Source organism: Lipophrys pholis (assembly GCF_963383615.2).
Source record: "Lipophrys pholis genome assembly, chromosome: 22".
Classification (NCBI taxonomy): domain Eukaryota; kingdom Metazoa; phylum Chordata; class Actinopteri; order Blenniiformes; family Blenniidae; genus Lipophrys; species Lipophrys pholis.
In genome coordinates this window covers 15,287,887-15,310,309 of record NC_137644.1, presented here as the reverse complement: position 1 = coordinate 15,310,309, position 22,423 = coordinate 15,287,887, and positions in this window count along the sequence as shown.

Here is a 22,423-nt window from a genome sequence, read left to right as displayed (position 1 = left end):
ACCAATAATATTTGTGCATTTTTTTATGGAGCCATAATGGAAATGTATGATTTGAATATTAAATATTAGAATATTTAAATCATACAAGACCAGTATTTATCCTCACAGAAAACAATATGATTGAGAAAAAAAATCTTAATGTATGGTCAGAATACATTTTTTAACAAAAACGATGTTTTACATCTTTCAAAGACTTTTTAGTGAATCCAGATGTTTGATTTTTATTGTAGTGAGATATCAATAATGTTTAAACATACATAAGGAAATATATATATATATATATGTAACTATAGAAAGAGGCAACAAATAATAAACAGAGCAGGCGTGTAAAACATGTGATGCACATACAGTCCCAATTCCATAGTGGAGTAGACTGGTAAATCACTGCCAAAATTACCTTTAAGTTTAAACTTTAACATTTTTCTTTATTGTGTTGCAGAATATATGTGATGAAAATGTCTATATTTGCCACAATATCAAACAATTACTACTGTAAATGACTACAATCTCAACATAAAGCCCATTTTAATGAAACGTTCTGCTACAAAATACAGTGTAATGTCAAAAAATAAGTGAAAACAAAAACCCAATTGCATCGAGCATGGCTTTGATATTTTTACAAATTGCTTGGTGGTTTGGCGGGCCAGATTTGGAGCATCTTCTGGTTTTAGCCCACGGGCGTTAGTGTTTGACGTCCCTTGAAATATCGGGTTCTATGAAAAGGAGCGACTGAGGTGATAGAAAATGAAGATGACACAAAGGCAATGCAAATACAGCTCTTAAAAACTGAGTCGTGAGGAAGAAAAGGCAGTGAAAATGTGGAGAAACAGAGGGAAAAAGCAAGAAAACGAGAAGTCTGGACAACTTCCAGGGCCATTATTCACACCGTGGGCAAACTTGGAATGAAGGCTCAATCCGTCACACCCTCACTCATCATTACAACTCATTGGGCGGCTCACTGTGCAAGTGTGTGTGTGTGTGTGTGTGTGTGTGTGTGTGTGTGTGTGTGTGTGTGTGTGTGTGTGTGTGTGTGTGTGTGTGTGTGTGTGTGTGTGTGTGTGTGTGTGTGTGTGTGTGTGTGTGTGTGTGTGTGTGTGTTTGCTGGCCTCTTGATCATTTCAAGGAAGCAGCCATTCTCTTGACTTGTGGCTCAGGTCACTTCTCTGACCATTATGTGATGTGATGTACGGGAGCGTGATCATAGCTCATCGAGAGGAATCGGAGCTTCTCAGGAAACACACTTCTCCACGTTATAAATCACCAGTGACTGAGGAGGCTCCTGACCTGAAGCCAAGTACATTTCTTGTTGCAAAACCGGCGAGCCTACAAGGAGGCTAAGATATGGCAGCAGTTTGGATTGAATGCCAGCTTTAAGTCTGGTGTTCATTCAACTGCTGCTGAAATGTAACAGTCAGCAGGAGTCAGCCAAATGCAACCTGCAGATATCCAAAGCTTAAATGTTGGATTGGCTTAGTCCCTGCCAGGCCTGCCAATTTTACTGAAATGATTACACTGTATGCATATGGACCGAACGGTATGTGTGGAAGCAATCCCGCCACTTTATCTTTCTAGTGTGCTAACAGAGAAACAGCGAGAAGGTAATTATTGAGATGAAAAGTACATTTCCCCGGTTTGAATCTGGAGGAATTATCTCGTGATCTGTGCCAAATAATTGTCTGGAAAAAAAAAAAAATTGTTTTTCACATCAGATTCTCTCTTTCTGTCTGTAAAATCTTGTCAAAATGTGTGATGACTCCTCGGCACTTGAGGCCGTTTTCCTAATCTTGCATCCAATAGAAATGCAAATGGTGTCTTACTGTTTTTTTCCCCCCTCATTGACAGAAAGTAGCATGACGCACGTCAAACTTCTGAAAACTTCTTGAAACTCTGGAAAAAGCCCCCTCTGCTTTGTTTTCATCAGAAAAAAAGTCAGATTGGCTGCAACTCTCACATCCATGTTCACTGAAGGCAACACAAGTACTGAAGTAATACTTGACTCATGATCTCTTTATCCAAAACAGGATCTACAAAATGAACCTTGGCATGTACAATAGGTAGTTGTTGATGTCTTTTGTATATTTTTTGCATCTAATTTGCATTCATTGGTCACGGAGCACTCAGTGGCACTGTTGGTGAGGGACGGATATCCATTTGGGTTCAGGCCTCAACAGAGTGAGAGAATTTTACCATTATAAACAAAAAGAGCTAATAATTTGAATTAATTTATCTATCACTCTTATAAATGGTCTTTGCAGTTTTAAGATGTAGCCTCTATCAGAGGGCTCAGAAAAGGGACATGGCATTGCACATGTTTAGTTCAAAGGCTCTGCATGAACACAATGAACGGGGCAGAAAAGTTTACGAGTGGAACATTATATAATTTTGAGTTTCTCCACAGCACAGGTGAGGCCCTATTTACACAACAACATTCTCAAGTGAAAAACAGGAAACGTTCATGGCGTTTCGGGTGTCCGTTTACACAACTGCCACTGAAAACGCAACTTTTTGAAAATGCTCTTTCTCTGTCTCCGTGGAAACGGGGAAGAATGCCACGTTTCTGAAATGATGCGACTGCGCATGGTCACCATGGTGCTGGTAAATAGTTCTTCTTCACATGTGTGAGTCGATGTGCAATAAAAAGAACAGTGACCTCAAAAGGGTCATGACTCGTTGTCCATATTATCTAAGTGCAAAAAAGATGCATTTCCCTTGAAACGTTGTGTAAATGTGGCCAAAGCAACCCACCTCACATTCTTACCTATTTGCCCGATATAACAAACGCAACGTGTCCCTAAAAAGAAAACGACACTGGACGAATGCAAATGATTTATTTGTTCACATTGTGAAAAAAAGATGTTTGACAAAAGTTTTTCGTGGCGTCACACTGTGGTGAAGGCACAACATGACCACTAAAGAGAGCATAAGTGGTGTAAAAGTGAGACCAGGGGTCGGAGCCAGGGGGAGGGAGAGGGGGGGGAAAAAAAGAAGCAGATGGAGGGAGGGAAGGCGAGACGAGCATTGGGGCCTGTCAAACCATTAACGTCATGGTGTGAGCTCGAGGCTCCTGGAAACGCAAGAGATGAGTGGACGTATTTAGAATAATGCTCCAAATGTGCAAACGCACAGGACCAGAGTCACACCAGACACCTGTGCAACAACTCAAAAACCCATTGCATCTCAAAGTGACAGCTTCGAACGAGACAGTCGCTCTCTTTCTTTCTTTCTTTCTTTCGAGCGGTGGAAATGGTAGGAACCGACAGATGGTGGTGGTGTAACTTCACGGATGACAACTGCAGGTGAACCCAAGTGAAGAAGAAGAAGAAGGGAAATAGTCATCAGGGACAAAAAAAGCTGCTGACAAGAGAGATGGGGAAACAGTCAGCAGGGACGACGAGAGTGATGGGAAACAACGCAGATAGATATAACCAGCGGATCGCGGTAATGCAACTTTATGGATGCAAACTGCCAGTAAACCCAAAAGAAGAAGCAGAAGCAGCAGAAGAAGAAGAAGTCTTAACATTAAATTATATAATACTGATGTTTGTTTATGTGGGTGTGATAAGTGGGTGTCAAACCTCAGGCCTGTGGACCAAAACTGGGTTGTAAGAGGCTTCAAACTGACACGGCTAAGAAAACCATCCGAAATTACATTTTGCACAGGAGTAGTGTCTTTTGATTGGCTCCCTATACCAACCTCCTGAAGTTTGATAGCAGCATCACATTTAAATAGGTTGGGGGAAAAAAAAAAAAAAGTATAAAATGGATCGTGGCAAAACTAATTCGTTTAAGTGGTAGCAGGTCAATGAAAGGAGCGTCCAGAAGGCCGACTATTTTACAAGTAAACATGAAGAGTTCACAGCGTTGTGAAGAAAAAGCACACAGCCTAAAAGTGCTGCATATTGAGTGACATTTTCCCGACATTAAAAAAAACTTGGGTATTTCATCATTGGCGTTACATAATCTCCTTAAAACATGCAGAGAGTCTGAAGCCTTCACTCTTCTTCACGATCTGGAAGTAAACTGAAAGAAAATAGTTGTAGATAGCTTTGATCTTTGGGGCATCATGCAGCATCGCATCAAAAAAAGAGACAACTGTGTTGTAGAAATCACTACATGTGTTCAGGAAAACCTTTTAAACCACTGTCTGAGACTATAACTCAATGCTGGTTAAAAATTGTCGAGAGCATTTACAATTGATCACGACTGATCTACTACGGGGTAAAAGACATTTTTAGGGTTTTGGTGAAACTGTCTTACCTTTGATTTTTAAATGTTTTTTTGTTTTTTTTTAAATCTTTCTGCTGTTTGATTTGGTAAAATATTTACGACAGACTTCCTTAAGCAATCCTGATATTTTCAGTGTTACTCAGAAACTCTCACTGGTCGGCAGTGAGATTCAAACCAGCAAACCTTTGATCAAAATGGGCCCATATATTTAAAATTCACTATTTCCTACAGCTTAAGCATTTGATGTCAACCAATTATTTCTTTCTTGAACATTCACTTGCTGGCTGGAACCGACTTTTGTTCTGCTTTTCTCTTATTGCTCATTTGCTTTCCTTCGTCCAAGCTCACTTCAATCACTGTAGTATCAGCTACTCATTGTGTTACTCAATAAATTCTCCTCTATAAAATATCTTGTTCAGGATGATTCATGGCCGAAGTTTAAAAAATTAAATAAAATCTGATGAATCATTATGTTTTAATATATTATTAATAGTGATCCAGAAATATGAGCAACATAAGGAAAGTCATAATGTTTCTTTATTTCAAATTGTTCACACTTTCTGTTACCACCCTTGCTGCCTACCTACTAATATTAACCATGCAATTGTTTCTCCCTCCTGAGCCCCCCCCCCCCCCCCCCCCCCCAAAAAAACACATTTCAATGATTTTTGCAACAAGTGAAAGACAAAATGTCTCTAAAATCAGAGGTTTCAAACGAGAGGCTCCAATCTGGCTCACCAAACTACCAAGTAAAGATTTCAAAGAAAACTGTGATTTTGTTTTGCAAATTTCTTAAGAGTAGCAGACACAACACAACACTGAGACTCAAGTTGAGATACCGTGGCGCCGCCATGAGCGACAGCTACCTCACTGCCAGCAAACTATAGCCTCAAAGCCATGAGTTTGGAAAAACAGTAGTAGTAATTGTTTGGTTTTGCATTTCCACCACATATATTATGCACAACAAAGAAAACGTTTAAATGTAAAGGTTATTATGGCACTATTTTACCGGTCCGGCTCACTCGAGATGGAATTGGAGCGTATGTGGCCAACCTGAAATATAATGCAACAGCTGGTGAGGGATTATTAATTCATTTGAAGTTTTACACAACGTGCAACTGGTGTATTATTATCTCCATTGCTGAGTCGTTTGTGCAGAATTATACACTGTGCGTCACTGTGCTGCTCTCAGCCAATAGCCGTTACCGTGGCGACTCTCTAAAAGTGTTTCTTCTTTCTTTGTTTCTCTTTCGTTTGTTTCATAGTATCAAACCAAACAAATGGCCTGGAAGACTTTTTTTTTTCCTTCTCCCCCCTCTGGAAGGAGTCGTGCAGACAAACACACGCTCAAGCCGGCTTTGAATGTGTGTGCAAAATAAGCCCATGCTGAGTATTATACAGCCAATGGATTCAAGATGTTTATTATAATTGCTATTTGGTTACCACCGGCTACTGAAGTCCCTGCCCTTTGCTTCGGCTGTGGAGCTCGCTCATAATTAGTATTCCAGTCCGGACCCTAACAACCTTTCATGAGGTTTCAGCCGCTAATGGCTGATTTCACAATATCTGCATGAGTAATGGCATTTCAGACATGTTCAGCGTAGAGATGGCTAATTTACATTGGAAATTGGGAAATTGGCCATCAGAGCTGCCTAAGGGTCATAGTCGTAGAGTTGATGCAGAGGTTTTTGTGTGTCTGTGTGTGTGTGTGTGTGTGTGTGTGTGTGTAGCGCTCCTCTCAAACACCTTCTATCCTCTCACTAAACCTTTGGCCAGTAAGACACTCAAGCTGGTCCCAACCCTCCAATATTCATCTTCATCATTGTATTCATTTATGCATATTTATCTTCTATTTCCACAGTCCTGTTGGTGTGTTTTGCGGGAAGTTGAGGTTAAGGCTTCCCACTAGAATTGTCCCCCACTTCTTGTCTTGCTATTTCTAAGCATTATTTATCTTCCTCCAGTACTTTTATTTTATTTTTAATGTAAAACCTGAGCAGGTTTAGAAAATATAAAAAAAAAAATTGGGGGGACAGGGGTGGGGGGGGTTACTGAACACTTCCACAAGATAAACATTCAGGCTCAAGTTGTCCAACTGTTCGTCTGACAGCACGAATAAAAATCCCGTTTGCAAAGTTGTCTGCTGTGTGTGTACACTCAGAAATTTTAACAAGTTGCAGAGTGCAGAATTGTGTACATCTGACACCATGCATTCATTATCTTGCTGTTCTTATTTTAGTGAAAGCTTCTTTAAAAAAAAAAAAAAAAAAGCAAACGCCACCGTCCCCTGCTGAATTCCCACAATTGTGTCCATGCAGTGACACATTTGGAGCATCCCGGGTGGCTTTTTTTTTAAACCATAAAATGCTCTAATAGGAAGAGAAAAGTTTCTCACATGCTCCTGCATCTAAATAGTGCATTGACAGCGCAAATCCAATATATTTTCTAATAATTTAATGCACCGAGGACCCAGTGCAATAAATCCTGAAGCATGTATGTGAAGAGACAAAACAATAAACAAACGCACAGTCAAAACATACACAAAACAAATGAATTGAGGCAGTCCTGTAAGTTTCAGACGTATCTCAGACATGAAGCATGCTGAAACAGGAGTCATTTTTCAACACGTCTGGACCAGCTGGTAAAAGGGGTTAATTTATGTAACAATATAGACAAGGAATAAAAAGAATTTCACAAGAAACTAAAATAATGGAGAAAAAGTATTATAGTGTTGTCATTATAGAAATAAAATTAGACTCTATAGTCATTTCTTTGTCGTTTGTTGTATGCTTCTATTTTATTGGAAGATTTAATAGCACGGCTAACATGCAGGAGAAGGCCAAAGTTTAATATGTAGCAACACCATAACTTACCAAAATGAAAATGTCCTTTTAAATAGAATGACAACACGTCACTTGGAAACCATCTCTGTAACCACATTGACACCGATCAACAATTCAATTTCCTAAAAATGCTCACTTTTGCATTGATATATGTGAAAATTTGATCGTATCCATTTGTTTATGTACCAGAAACTGCCGTAAAGCAGGAGACCTCGCCGATAAAAATCCTCATTTCAAGGTCAAAGCATTGCTGTTGATGATGATAACGCACGGCAACCCAATGTCTATGATAATAACAAGTAGGCTGGTGTTGTTTGGGCTAACTCAGCCTGTCTATGGAGTTGTCTTCAACAACTGCTTGAAAGAACTATACATGCCGCAAAACCTCTGAAAAACAATCAATTCCATTTGAACTTGAGAATCTCCACATTTACTCTCTCTCTCTCTCTCTCTCTCTCTCTCTCTCTCTCTCTCTCTCTCTCTCTCTCTCTCTCTCTCTCGCTCACTGGTATTGAGACGTGTTATGCTATCAGCATTCACCACTATTATCATAAAACAGCACATCTGAAGCCATTAGCTGCAATCTCAGCTTTTTTTTTTTTTCTCATTTCCAAATCTCTCTCTGCTGTGTACTGTACATTATGATGTAGGAGATGGCAGATTTAATGGCTCACCATTTTCCCCTCTTAACGCGGGTCGATCCGCAGTAATGCTGGAAACCAATTTTATTTAGTGGAGACGTACAGTAAACAGAGCTTACCAGAGTTCGAGTACACTCATGGTGTTTATGTTAAGAAGAAACTTTCAACCAATTGAATTTGCGTCATTCGGAAAAAAAGTATTTGTCGAGCGTAAGATGTTGAGGAAAGTCGTTAGGCAGGATGTGACTCGTTCACTTTGCAGTGCCGAAGAGTTTGTCTCATTATGTGTACAACTGCAATTGAGATTTTGAGTGTGTGAGTGCTTCACATTAGTGCATGCGGGAACATTTATAGTTACTTCGAATGCCAAGATGGCCTCGCTCCACCATTCTTCTCCCACACACACTTCAACACCTGCAGCCAATTTAGATTCGCCCGATTAACCTAACACGCACACTTATACGCACAACACTGACATGTGATGAAGATGCCGGCCTTTTGAGTCCGGTGAACTATTTGCAACGTTAAATAAATAACTAAATGATTTTGGGACGGTTCTAGCTCTCTGACGGTGTGTAAGGCTGCTGAAAATAGTCATTAGAAGATGGTACAATGTGGTCATAAAGGCTTTAAAAATCTACAACAATACTCGCTTTGACATAAAGACAAGAATGATTTAATACACAGAGGCTGGAAATGTCCAGTTAAAATATCCACCTTACCATTACCGGTACACAGGTGTGTTGCATGCAGGAGGCCACTGGCATGTTGTGTGCTGGCCTTCATACATACCTTGAATTAAAAAAAAAAAAGGGGGGGGGGGGGGGGGGGGTTGTTTTCCAGTTATTATTGACTTTCGATCATTTCCTCACACTCTGCTCATTCTCCTGCAGCCAAACTGGACGTTTACTCTCTTTCAAACTATTCTCTGCGACACATATTGTGCATGCAAACCCAAGCTGATCGGTTCCTAAAACGCTCACGCGTGCCTGCTGACACAGTAAAATGTTGCAGTTTCCTCTTAATTAAGTGAGAAGCAGTGTTTGATTTGAAACAGCACGAATAGAACTCGACTGTTACTTGTTCTAATGTCTCGTCTATCATTGGAAGTGCACAATCTGCGACACAGTATTAGTGTTAAAGGAATTATGACGGAGGTGTATGCAGACAGTGTGAAATATAGAGACGTGACGTCTAACTGTAACAAGATAATAGAATTTGATGATGCAGGGATTTCAATTATAGCCACTTCTTCGCTCCGCTTCCACAACAGCAAGATCGACTAAATTTAATTTGTCAAACTAAGTTGTCATTTTTGAAGTTTTAAAAAAAAATGTCCCCCTTTTTTTATAAAGCCACAGTGAGAATTCAATTGGAATTCATATGTTTTAGCCTTTAGCTACAATTTGAGTTTCTCGGTTTATTGGTTTGCTATGTTGTTATCGTGTTGTCAGCAGGTTCCTGCATTTTGAATTATAACCAATTGTACTATTATGGCTTTGTATGTAAAAGAACTGTTACTGTGAAATTGGTAATTAACCATTACTACTCAGGGAATATATACATTCATAACAAAAGCACATGTGTGAACATGCACTCGCATCGTTTCTTTAAAATGATGTGTGTGTGCGCACAAAGCGCTCAACATTTGCTGCTTAACTCAGCAAGCATGCAGAGTTTCCTCATTACATTTTGAATTCAGTGTTCATATCAAATTATTAATGCGTTACTCAGGACACTGGGAGTGCACTATTTTCATGTAATTATAATTTGATAATGATCATTAATACTGTCTGACTGAACTAAATTGATATTAAACACTTGGGAAACTGACATGGAAGTGTGTTTGTTTTAACAAGCTGCATGATAACAGCTCACGTACCCGGTCGAAATCTGTAATATTCTCCATTATGCAACGCTATTAAGTTTGCCACATCTCTGAGACGGAACAGCTATAGGAAACAGAACGGCAACATGAGCGAGTGCACTGTAAATCATTTCAAGCCCGTTTGAGTGAGAAAAATGGGCTGACTGAACTAAGGTTGATTAATTACTTATGAGCCACAAAACTATACCGAGTCAATTAAAGAGGGAAACTTAGCTCGAAGTTAGTATGAGTAAAGCTCCACATTGTTTTCTGAAGTGTCTGCATATATTACTACGACACCTTCCGTTCATCCATCCTCCGCGCAACTTGGATGGGAGCAATGCAGGGTGAGTCCATCAGGGGGCGAACACAATCACATTCACAAGTGCCAACAGAAAAGCAGGCCTGTCCATGCATAGACCCACAAACGCCACACAGGAAGAGCTCCAATTGTATCGCTGTGCAGTGGAAGCGCAAACCGTAACACCACCATGTGGCTTCACCACAACCTCACGATATTCTCACTCGGCTTCCTCTAATTGCTTCGGATTCTGAGTCAACCCATTCACACCGTCTCCTGATAATATCTCCCACTTACAAGCATATTGATTTTGGCAATCTACCTCGAATTCTTTGTCTCTTTAGAGATACCCGCGACTTTCATTTCTTCCTCAACAGTCATCCTTTTACATTTCTTGCTTGGGCTCTCCTGCAGTCTCTCTAAAATATGAGGGCATATATGCATGCATTCTCCCCTGCAGCTTTCTCCTTTCTCTCACCGCTCAACAGCTCCTCCCACTCCCACGGCGATGGCATCATACTGGTTGCTTTGGGATAGGGAGTCAGTACCGCGTGTTCTTAAAGACAAAAGGAGGGAAATACTAAAAGATATAAGACATGAAAAAGAGAAAAAAAGAAAATATTTGTTGACTTGCCAAAAGCTGAACGAGCCTTTTCAGCCATATATCATAATTGAATTGAACCAACAATAAAGCATGGGTTGTTGAAGTGTTGTGATGAAATGGTGATGACCAAGGCCGGGCATGTCGCCCTCTGCGCTGAACACAATTGAGGAGAATAGATGAAATTGCCGAGGATGTCGAGAGGCAATTGTCAGAGAGGCTTAGCGAGTCCCCGTGGTGGAGCATTCAAGTGAGCGAGTTTACAGACGCTGGAGACACAGGGCGACTTTACTTGTCCGTCTGCATGCGACGCCTCTTTCAAGACGACTTCCAGGAGGATTTACTCCCCCGTCTTTATTGCTGCAAATCAAACAACACTGCGGGAAACAGCTGTTCGGTAAACGGAGCCGGACGATGGCGTCCCGATTGTCAGCTGCACCGGAAAGCAGCATTTTCAGACATGGGACCACCGCTGTGTGGTAATAAGGAGCATCAAAATCACATTGAGCTCAACACAGGATCATAATATTCACTTTGTCGGTACGTGCACCAAACACAACTTTGCACATTAAAACCTGAGTGCTTCCTGTTAAAGCGACCGCGGAGTAGCCTTATTTCTGGAGTCAACGCTAACCACCCCATTTTACACAAATTGAATTTGGCGAGAACAGGAGCGATTCACATTTAAATGAGCAACTTAAGAAAAGATTTCAGCGTTATGTAATATCTCCTACACTCGAAAAACGTGTGATGTGTGACACCACTGATCTGCAAAACCAAAGCGGTTATCACAAAATAAAATATGATCGTGATACTTTGCATGAAAGCCTTACACGAGCGTAAGGGGTTAAAGGTATTTTCTTTTAAACCATAGCTTTGACACTAATGCAAATGGTTGTTTTTTGTTTTTTTTTATCAACGCTTTTGTTTTTCTGACCTCTCGTATTCATTTGTCGGTGGAGCACACATCCAAACAATAAACTGAATTGCCATGAAAAATGCATAAACAACAATTTAATGTAGAAAGGAAAAGATAGCTCCTGTTAAACACAAAAAAGGATTAGAACAACCGTTTTCCAGGCTTTGATAATGATCAAAGAACATGTGAGAGGAATTTTTATTGTATTTATGAGAGGATTTTTCACAAATGTCCCTCAACGCTTAACAGTGGTGTTAATCTGCACATCACTTCTGCCAACCATAACCATGGCTGGAGTAACATCGGGGAAACGATGTCGGGATTAAATCCCCACCACAGAAACACCCAAGTACTTTAACACCGTCTTGCGATGAACTAAGAAACTACATTCATTTTCTAGAGTACAAGGCCAGCCATCATAACCAGTGGTATTACTCAAAAGTACAACATGATTTCTATAAAGTGAAACGTGCACTACCGTCTTAATGAGGGTATCTCTGCACACAGCTGGATTATTGTAATGTTGCTGCGACACATTAGGTGCGATATCAGACCTGTGCAGGTGAGTCTAATGACTTATTGACTAGGTAGTTTCAGTTCAAGTTGCACCGGTCAGTTGGAAGTAAGATGACGGTGCACACACACAACTTGTCGTATATGAAATCTGGCATCAAGGACATTAACCAGCAAAAAATAACACCGCTGAGACGAACCACCAACATGCAAACAGCAGCAGAAAGCATTTTGAAGGTAAGTATAAAAACGCACACGAATGAAGAACAACTCGCCTTGAGGTTCCCAGCTGGGATGATTCATTTTACTGAGTCTCTAAATGAAGGGAAAAAAAAGATGCCACGCAGTGCAAAGCACTATACCATGGTTCCAATAGTTTGTTATGACAGTTTATAGAAAACAAACTGAAACATGAGATTGACCTCACAAGGTCAGATAGTTTGATCGGTCTCTTTCTGCACATATGTACCGAGTTATATCGAGGGAAGGAAAATAGAAATGTGAAATAAGTGAGGAAAGAATAGTTTTTTTAATCAACATATACAATATTCACAATAAAAAAAATCATATGCTCCATTTCACAAGGAACAAATGAATAGTTTGGAATAACATTGTGGAATTTGGGCCCGAAACCCCCAAAATCATACATCATGAATAAACGAAGACACTGTAATGTAAAATGTCAGAGAAATCTTGTTTTTGTCTCATAAAGAATAATGTGTAAGTTTATATGAGTTTTAAAGGATGACCTGTGTCAGCACTTTCGGAACCTCTGTGCAACTTTTTGTAACCTTCAGCGTCTACAGTGCAGGAAACAGGTGGATCGTTCTCAAAACAATTCAGCCTTTAAGAAGGCGCTGTCCGACTTCATAGTTAGACAGACTCCTGGACAATCATGCAAAGATTGTCCTGTGAACTTGTCTCTTCTTGCAAGAATGACGTAATAAAATTGTCTTAAACTTTTTTTTTGATTCCTGTGTGTTCTTTCTCCTTGGGGTCTTTACTAGGACATAAAGAAATGCTAATAGAAAATAAAAAATAAAGCAGCTCGACAGACGTTTTCATGGACAAAAAAAAGTCATGAGTCATTCATTGCAATTGCATTGTTAATGATTCAATTCCTTCCATAATTAGTGCAAAATTAGTGGCGTTGAGTAAAAGACTACACAATGAATCATTTTAATTACAGAGTGGAACAACACAGAACTGGCAACGATGGCTGAGCACCTTGCAGACAGAGCTGTTTATGGTCTGCACTGGAATCTTCTCGGTAAACACGGTGCTCTGGAGCCACCTGTTGAATATCCAACGCCGAGCCACAGTTCAAGTCCAGTGTAAATTTGAACTTAACGTAATGGGAGCGGGGGAAAGGGGGCTCCGGTGTGGGGTGGGATCTTCCGCCAGTGAGACGGCGACGGCCGAGCCCGACTACTTCTCCGAGCGGCCACCCCGCTGCACAGATCTGTGGATTTTCATTTCAACCTTCGGAGCAAACGTGGACACTCGCGTGAAAATGAGTGTACAGGCAGTACACAGGAGGAAGGGATTACCTGCGTCTGTCAACTCATCAGGTGTTACACCGTCAGCAAGGGGGCTTCCGTGTTATTCCCTGTCCACACAGCAAGGAAGGAAGGAAATCCAAGCTTTTCTTACAAGTTCACTTGAGGAGAAACTTGACGGAAATAAAATAATTAATTAATTGTCACCGTCAAAATAAGGTAAGAAGGTTTGTTCTTAAGACCAATACAATGGAATTCATGGATTGAGATCAAATAAAAATCTGGTTTTTAAAATTGAAAGAACAAAAAATTATTCAGGCAACATACAAAATTAGGTGTGTTATAATTCCAATAATTTGAGAGGAAAAAATAAAAAATAAAAAGACGGTGTTTACATACAGTGTGAGGTGGGTTTCTAAAACAGGTTGGTAACATACCAAAGACAAAGGGTAAATATATATATATATAACATACATATAACAGCTTTTTGAGGAAAAAAAAACCTGTTATGAATACATTGGGAACTATTGATCGTGAATAATCTGATCATGTGAAATAATAATTAATTATAATACTGTTAATTATAATACTTTAATAGCTGTTGAAGGACTTTTCCAATGATTCAAGTCAAGAGAAGTTTGGGATTTAAAGTTGTACTTCTATTTACTCATGATTTGTTTTTCCATTATCACATTTATTTTAAACTTTGGTTGGAAATACACCATTTCCATCTCCCCTCTCCTTTAATTTAAAGCAGGGTCAGAACATGTTGAACTCTCTCCATCTAAACACAAGGGTGAATCTTTTGACTTCCCAACTGCGACTCCATAATGGAGCAGATGCTGCAAAGTGCAGTTCCGGAGGAGGAAGTCACATTAAGAGCCAGCGAGTTAATGCACTTCTGATAGAGAGCTCTAATATGATATTACTTCGGTGAATCCTAGATCCCTTTTTCCTTTTTGGACAATCTGGCAAGAGCACTGTTAATTTTTTTCTGCTCATTCTTCTTTTTTCTTTTTCTTTGCACTATACAGCCAACCATGTATTCATGTAATCCATATTACAAAGTACATATTTTTTTTGTCTTTCTCTCCATCTTCTACATACCAGTTGCATGACTCTACAATGTGGGAAAAGTGTGCAGAGCTACAGCTAGAGCTCAGCTGTGGAGCTCAATGGGTTCCTCCTTCATGCATCCACGCACAAACACCGCATGTCAATTTCAGCTGCAATGGGGGAGGACCGCACAACCCAGCCTACTGGGAAATATTAATTCAGCCTGTCACCAATGTACGTACGCAAGCGCGCCCGCTCGCCCGCACGCACGCACGCACGCACGCACGCACGCACGCACACACACACACACACACTGTAATTGTTCAGCTTCTGGGGCAAAAGGTTGTGATGAATGATTGTCGATATTATAGAGGAGGAAAAAAATAATACAGACAACATCAAAGAGCAACTCCCTTCAAAAGGCTTTTTTAGAATACTCCTTTATACATGGACACACCAGTCAGTCAGATACATGTAACCAAAGAATGAGTGAGAGGTTCACCTAGGTAAGTCTTTCTTTCATTGGTTCCGTCTTTTCTCTTTCCTACCACACATTATTTGTTAATTTGTCGGTGCACGTCTCTCTTGTACTTTCCTGCTGTCCTGATTTTACCTCGTCTGTGAAGCTTTGCTGCCTTGTTCTTGTTTCCAATAATATTCTTTCATTTCATATTTCCTGACTCAGTTTCTTCTTATCTGATGACATTTCTCTCTCTCACTCTCTCTCTCTCTCTCTCTCTCTCTCTCTCTCTGACTAAACCCAAATTCTAAATCAGGCAGCATCAGTGAACAGTAAAATATTTGTCAGTTAGCAACTAAGAAGTAACTGTGATTCTGTAAAAATGTCAACAATCAGATTGAGACTCGGTTTAGTCGAGCCACTACTCCTCCACATCCAGTTGAGGTTGTTCGCCCCCTGGTTGCCTCCTTCAAGAGGTCTGTCAGGCACGCCCAACTGGTAGGAGGCCCTGGGGTCGGTCCTGGGGTCGGCCCAGGAGTCGCTGGAGAGATTCTGGGGCCGTCCACACGGGAACGCCGGTTCACGTAAACAGAAGTTTGTGGCCAATCGTCCACATGACGCAGCGTTTCAGGAGTCCCAAAGGGGGAAAATTGTAAAACCCTGGCTCGGCTGTGAGGTGTGTACCGCAACGACGATCATCTGTGGAAAAAACGATGACGTCATTTTTGAATAAACAGACACCCAAAATGCAACAAAACTTGAAAACGTTGTCAGGTAAACGACCTAAATTATAACAGTAGAAAACATCTGCAAATGTCTTCCTTTTCCTCTCTCTTCTTTTTTTTCCCCCTTCTTTCATTTCTCCATTTTCACTGTCCTAAATCTGCTCTGCTCCCCTCTGAGGAGCAACCAAACTCCTGCTCTACGCCTCCTGGGTACGCGGCTAATCATAGCCTCAAGTCGAGCGCTGTCGTGGACCCCACAGCACGAAAAGGACAAAGCAGGCAGAGTTTTTCTCCCAGAGGGAAACAACTTGTCTACCTGCCACTTGTTGTACCAGTAGCCCTGGGATGCATGGAATCGCACACCCACTGATAAAATGAGGATATCAGGAGGTTCCAGTTAAGGGTAAGTGAATCTGCACAAGCAGTGATGTAAAAGTAGCAAAATCTATGAAAGAGATTGAGAATAGAATATTTTTTTATTGCCATTGTGAGAACTACAATGAGAGTTCAAATCAAATATTTTCATGTGTTGAGTGACATACGCAATAAAAATGAATGTATGAAGTTGAGGTTGAAGTTAGAATAGGTTGACATGCCTTTAAAAGAAAAATCCACATTGCAGGTTATGTTGTAGAGGAGAGTTTTCCAATAAAACTCTCCGGACTAGGGGTGTCAAACCTAAGACCCGGGGGCAAACTGACTCAGCGGGAGGGTCCATTCAGCCCCTCGGGCCTTTACAAAGTTTAAAAATGACAAAGAAAACATTAAAGTAGCAGTTGTTTCTAACTTATACTGTTGGAAACAGTGGTTGTTGTGAGTGTAGCAGACAAAACAGGCCTGAGACCTGAGCCCAAAGAGATAAGAGATGCAGCAGTAAAAGCTACCTACCTTATTGATAGTGAAGCGGCATTAGCACCAAGAGCGATACAGGAGTGAAAAACTCTGAAGAGAAACACTGTGGCACGAAAGAATGCAGATTTGTCAAAAGATTTACCAAATAAAGTACTGTCTTTAGACATTTGTTGCTCTATTTGGTGCAACAAATGTAGAAAAAAATTGGCATTTATCCAAGGCAAATTGGAACGAGTGTCGCTGCTTTGGGCCTCGTTCACGCGACAACATTTTCAAGTGAAAACGGACTACTTCTGATGCGTTTTGGGCGTCCGTTACTCGACGGCAGTGCTCGGAGCAACTGAAAACGCAACTTTTGGAAAGAGCAGCTACATCAGAGTGCGTTAACACACCATGACAAGACATCAGTGGACTCCTCGCCATACCATGAAACCAAGCTCTACAGCCTGCTGCCGGTAATTTGTAGTCACAGTAGGAGAGAGTTGAGGTATTTTTAGACTTTAGATTTCCACCATGACATAGAGAGGTAAACAAAAAAAAAATCAATAAAAATTAACATCAATTTAGAAAATGTGTTTTTTCTCTTAAGTTCTGTTGAATGTTTGGTGACATTTATCACAGCGGATAAAGTGTTTATATTCATTATCTGGGTCAAATTACAGTGTTCCATCGTGTATATATTTTCCAATACACAGGTGTAGATGACCCACGGCCTCAGCCTGGATGTCGAACCGAGTGGACTACCTGTAATTAAAAGCAGGAGTGACTAACAGGAATCTGTTCCTCGTTCCGAGCGGAGGTAGTGCTGTGGGGATTAGCTCGGGTCTTAGTCCTGCCTCACCACCTGCTGTGTGGTAAGCATAATGATTTTGCTCACCGTAATCACTGTAGCGTTCACTCGGATTTTGTAATGCAGCACCGGTGTGTAGCTGCGTATTGTGTATGAGTGGTGCCTCCTGGGGGGTGGGGGTGGTGGGGTGGGGTAGTGTGTGTGTGTGTGGGGGGGGGGGGGGGGGGGGTTATGAATAGAAATGTAAAGCTCCAGGTCTAACATGGAGTTATCAAATTGCTCTTTCTGCCCTTTTGCAAATTCTCTCTCACACACACACACACACACACACACACACACACACACACACACACACACACACACACACACACACACACACACACACACACACACACACACACACACACACACACACACACACACACACACACACACACACACAGCCCTTCTAATCACGTTGCAGCAACAGCAGAAGAAGCAGCAGCCAGGGTTGGAAGTGTAACAGTCTTGATAGATGTCGGCCTCTCACACGGCATCTAAGTTGGTCAAAAGCAGGAGAGGAGTCCTATCACTACGTGGCTCTATCCATTATTGATGTGAGGGGGGCGACGGGACGTGTGTGTGTCAGGAAGACAGAAATATGGACACTGAGAACAAACCACAGCAGGTTGAGGAAGAAGAGGAGCAGCAACAGCGGGAGAAGAAAGTAGGCGGACGGTACTAGAAGACATGATGGGTAACAAAATGAGAAAAAAAAAAAAACAGGGGAGGGAGCAACCAGAATTAGGAGAGAGATTTCAAAAAGTAGTATAGACATGTGGAGGAGGATGAAAAGGGATGAAGATTTAGGAGAAAAAAAATGCACAAAAACACTTAAATACATTGCAAATACTTGACTTTAAGCTTATTTTAGCTGCTAAATATGCTGGGAGGAAAAAGCTGCCTCTGCTCAAAGCTAAAAATATACTGTGTATTTCTGGCAGTGTGAGTAAAGGTCTCTAATTAAACGCTATGCATGTGTTAATGCTCACAACAAATGTATTAAAAAAAAAAGAAGAAGAGTAACTCGGGATTAGCAAGTTTCTGGATCACGAAAATGTAGGTGAATGAATGCATGGTGAAATGGTTCAACCCGTCAAGCGGCCAATAAAAAAAAAATGATAAGTGCTTTTTAACTGCCATTGATCTTTAGATAAGTGACTTGGCTGAGGCAAGAGGGGAATGATCAGCGGCCATATTGGTACGCCACAAACATAGCTTTTTATGTTTGAGGTTTTGTGCAATTCTAACTATCAAATATGGGTATATTGCATTAAAATGCACGGTTGTCATACTCATTCATTGACGATACAGACAATGCAGTGCTGTCTCAAACAGTATTATTCCATTATAGCAGCTACAGTATTTAAGTAGCAATTGTCCCAGAAAGGTGCAGAAAGTACAGTGTGAAAATAAAAAGTGACTTATGGACTTCGATTCATGCTGACTGGGCTATGGACTCTGACCACAGCAGAAGTCTGCCATGATGCTTATTAGTGTGAAAACTGGAAAAATGGGACCTCAACTGGTGATTATTCCAGTTCCCAGCTGCATGAACTCAGAAAAAGTCTCCATTGTTTACCGTCTTCCTTTTCTCAAACAGGTCGAGCTGGAAATGAAAGCAACACAGACGTCGGGATGCAAACACGTGCGTATCCTAAGATATTAAAGCACACTTTAGGAGAAGAAGAAGAATGGGTAGAGCAGGTTATGCCCTCTACTGAGCAAACTCAAGTGCAAGAATACTTGTCATGCAGAGGCTTGATCGAAGAGGAATTGCCTGAAAATCAAAGTGATACCTGACTTGGCACAAAATCCGATTCTCTGCACTGAAGGCTGAAGAGTGCCAAATATCTGCCCGACGCTCTAGTTTGTTTATGGTAATCAAACTAATATCTCATCATAATTGGTTGATGATTTATTGATGGGACTGCGCACCATGTGACTTTCAGCCTGCATACTTTGAACTCTGAACACCGTGAATCTCAAGTAATGACATTTTCCTTCCTCAAATATATGTAGTGACACTTATTCATCCCCCCCAAAAATATGAGAAAACATTTAAATACCAAATACTACTGAGATTCCCCATGAATGGTTTCCTCTCAAGGAGTGTATTTATTATATCTCGTGAGGTAACAGGAGTTGACGTCTTTCCCTCTCTCAGTAAAGCTTAAGTTCAGTGACGCCGAAAAAAAACAACATCAAAATGCTTCACGGTGCCCCGAGGTGCTACGGATGGCTCTGAAGATCTGCTCCCAAGAAAATATTAGTGTCAAAACAAATGTGCAAGGTATAATTTAGATCTTCATTCATAGCCTTTTAATTCAGTGGCACTTTAACATGCAATGAAAGGGACTAATCCCAGACACATTACACGTGGAAGAGTCACGCAGCCAAAAATAATTACCTGTAAATATCTTCTTTAAATCATAAGTGCATTGTGATTGCAAGGCCGTACACCAACAGGGGCTTTTCATGCTTATCTGAAATAACTCACTGAAAAGAGGACACAAAGACCAAATGATTGCTTACTGTTCTGCCTCTTCTTCTCTCCTCTGACAATTATCATTAAGTTAGTCAGAGAAAAATCAGTATGATGGGTAAACGAGTGAGTACAGGTCATAAATAAAGACGACCGGATCATATCATCGATTGGATTCATCACGCAGCATCGGGAAAGCTCCTCGTTGGGCTGAAGTCAGGTTTGATTGGCTCCGGCATCGACACTATGTGCCTTCAGGGCAACAAAGTTTTTTGCGGGTTTCTCGAAACCCAAAAGAATTGCCCTCATTAAAACTTCAACACAACCTTGTCCTCTCTGTGTCTCTCTCGAGCCCATGCCTTATTTTCAATCCGGGCTATGTAAATTAACCAATGAAAGCGTCAGGTCAAAATTGAACGTTGTGTTTCTAGAGTGTGTGGAAAACAGATAATTGTGTTGCTTCAGTGTTTAAAACCAGCAGGATTCCCCTTCTTCTCTACGTGATTCATAAAACTTGCATTGTCTTTTTTAAGATATTTAAAAAAATAATAAAAATAAATCTCATTACTATTCAGAGCGGTGTAAAAGACATGCTGTTCGTTCTTTCTGTGTCCTAACAGGCATGTCTGGCCTAATAACTCCTCTCTTGGCAGCTTTGCTTTCGTATAATGAGGCTGCCTTCTTTGCATTGTTAATATTTTCACTTCGATAAGATGATGCATGTGAGTGCGCCGGTCAAAGGAATTGCTTTACTACCTGGAAGAGTTAAATCAGTGGATGTTCGCTACCACTTTCAGACATAAGAATCAGACATAGAGAGATCAGTTGTGAAACATTTTTGTCAGTGACGAGAGGTCCGCCAACATCCTGCCGAAAATATGCAGGCATCCAAATAAATTCTAGAGCTGTAGAACATATTTGAATTTCAAAAATAAACAGAGAAAACAGCTTAGAAACTTTCACATAGTGCATTTGGTAGGATGTTTATGTTGGATTTTCAAAATTTGAGAGCTACAAACACGTTTTTAACGTTTTTATCTATTTGAGCTGTTTTGGTCCTCCTGCACCTGCTTGATGAAGTGCTGATTCGCCCACTCCCCTCATAGGAAGAAGGCTGTGGGTTTGAATCCGTGCTGGGCTTTCTTCTGTAGAGTTTGCATATTCTCCCTACCTATGTTTCCTCCAGGTTTCCTCCAACACTCCAATTACATGTAAGGTTAAGTAGTTTCCATACATTTTCTGTATGTGTGAATATCATTTGCGTGATGGTCGGACTGTGTGTGTTTGTGCCTTGTGATGGACTGGCTGCCATACCAGAACTATGAAAAAATTAAACATGAAAATAAAAAAAAGACTCTTACATTTAAAATCTAAAAAAAAAATAAGGAAAATAAATGCTTAACTTTAGTCTTAGGCAATCAACAATGAGACAGTTGACGTCACCGCGGTTACGTCCACTTATTTGACTCATCCATCTCTGTAGCTTCTGCCACCAGAGAAAGAAAGAAAGAAAAGTTATGGAAGCAAGCTTGTAACTGGAAGCTCTGTGGGCCCTTGAGCAAGGCCTGCAACCATCAGCTCCTCATGTTGTCTCAGGATAGCCATCTGATAAGAATCTTGTGCTAAACCAAACATTTGGATCACACAACCTGATTTGAGGAGCCCCGAAAGGAGCAACTGAAATACATTTAATTTTGTTGTTGAAACATCAAAAAATTTTAAGTAAATAAAAATTTCAGAACACAACAAAACATGTAATGCCTTCATCTATAAGCGAGGACCAATAGTAGAAATAATAACAGAATAGACTCACTTCCAATCAGTTCTAAATGAAACATGTCAAAAAACATGTAATTTGGCTGATGACTGAGTGCTAGTCAAGCGGCAAAGCTATTTTTAAAATCTGTGATGGCATGCAGCGGGGGGTTTGAAGGAAGAAAGAAAAAAATAATGACGACCCACTGCTCACAGGAACATGGAAACAAATGGACTATTACACAAACATGCCCATGGACACATGAAAAATCTCGCCTTTGTGTTCCCCCAAGTGTATCCATGCAAAAAACATTCAACAGCCAACTCCTTGGGACCTCCAATGGGCATAACATGACATGACCAATCACCAGGACTGCACTGAGGTGCCTTTTGGCACTTACTGAATGGTTCTTCTGAAAAGGATTGTGGAAGAGTGCCATTTCAACCATTAGATGAAATGCCTTGACTTGGCGGGGGCAGCGGGAAGAGCTTGCATGTATAAAATTGTGTCCCCACAATAGGCAATTCTTCAGGGGCATCAATTTTTCAGAATCAAACACCATTACGAAAATAGGTCGAGGCTTTTAAAGGTATAACACATCTGAAGAATAATGTGCTTCTGAAGGTTTTTTTTTTTTCCCCCATCTTTTTTTATGAATTCTTTTTCACCCATTCATTCCCTTATTGGTGCATGCAGGAAGATAAAAGGGGCTTAAAATGCAGGGGAAGATATATACATTAATATTACATCCATACACCTTCTTTTAAAAAAATCAATACATGCCTGAACACCTTCGTTTACACACGGACATGTGAATTTCCAGGCTCAACCAAAGCACATTGAAACCAA